The following is a 975-nucleotide window of genomic DNA, read 5'->3' on the forward strand; positions in this document are numbered from 1 at the left end:
TTGCCTCTATTTATGTATGTGTATCCACGTGTGCTTGCGTGTATGAATGTGGTACATGTGCTCGTGCTCTCGCGTGTATTGCAGTAGCTCAATTGCTCCGCCCTCTTCGGGCTCTCTCAAGGGCGAGCGCCGTTGTCCTTATATTTGAGAAGAAGGTCAGAGGAGAGGCACTCAAGCTCGTAACCTCACTCTTGACCTCCTCCTCTTCTTCTCACGCCTTTCCTTCTCTTCCTATTCCCATTTCCGGCCTTGTACTCTTTGCTATCCCTCCCCAGCCCTCGGCTAAAACCGTCTCTTCTCCTTCACCTCCTCTTCCTTACGTTAATTTTTTTTCCCACTCCTTACTCCTTTTCTTCTCAATTACACCATTCACACTTTTTATCCTCGTTAGTTCCCTGTTCTTATTTTCTATTATATATTTTTTCCTTCGTCCTCCTTTTCTTTTTCTTCTGTTCTCACACTACATTATCGATTCTTTCTCGTCCGTCTCTCCTTTCTTTTCTTCCTTTTTCTTCTCCCCTTCCTCCTTTTAGTCCCTTCTCGTACTTATCTTCCCTCCTTCCTTCTACTCCTCTTCCTCTCCCTTCTCCTTTTCTCTCATCTGTTTCCACTCTTTACCTTTTCATTTCTTACGTCTCCTTTACGTTCTTGCTCTTTACTTTGATTATCTATTTATTATTATCATGATCACAATACCTACCTTTCTTTCTTCCGCCCCCTTCCGTTTTCCTCCGATTGTCTCCTCTTTTGCCTTCTGTTCCTTCCTTTCCACCTCCTTGTACCTCTGCTTCATCTGTTTCTCCCTTTATCCCATACTCCTTCCCCCGCTCCTACCATCATCCACCTCCTTCCTCTCTCCCTCTTCCTTCTCTTCTCACTTTCTTTCCTTCTCCACCTCTTTCTCCTCCTTGTCTTCCTTCTTCTCCTTCTCTTTTCCTCCTCCCCGCTTAGTTTTCTCTCTCATCTTTCCTATTT

At 44.6% G+C, this 975-nt stretch overlaps 1 protein-coding gene across 1 annotated transcript in view; it reads right to left on the reverse strand.

The window, feature by feature from the left end:
- LOC119585359 overlaps nucleotides 1–975 on the reverse strand; it is a 47,005-nt gene that overhangs the window by 25,714 nt on the left and 20,316 nt on the right. The gene's annotated exons all lie outside the window — the stretch shown is intronic.

Source organism: Penaeus monodon, chromosome 19 (assembly GCF_015228065.2).
Source record: "Penaeus monodon isolate SGIC_2016 chromosome 19, NSTDA_Pmon_1, whole genome shotgun sequence".
Classification (NCBI taxonomy): Eukaryota; Metazoa; Arthropoda; class Malacostraca; order Decapoda; family Penaeidae; genus Penaeus; species Penaeus monodon.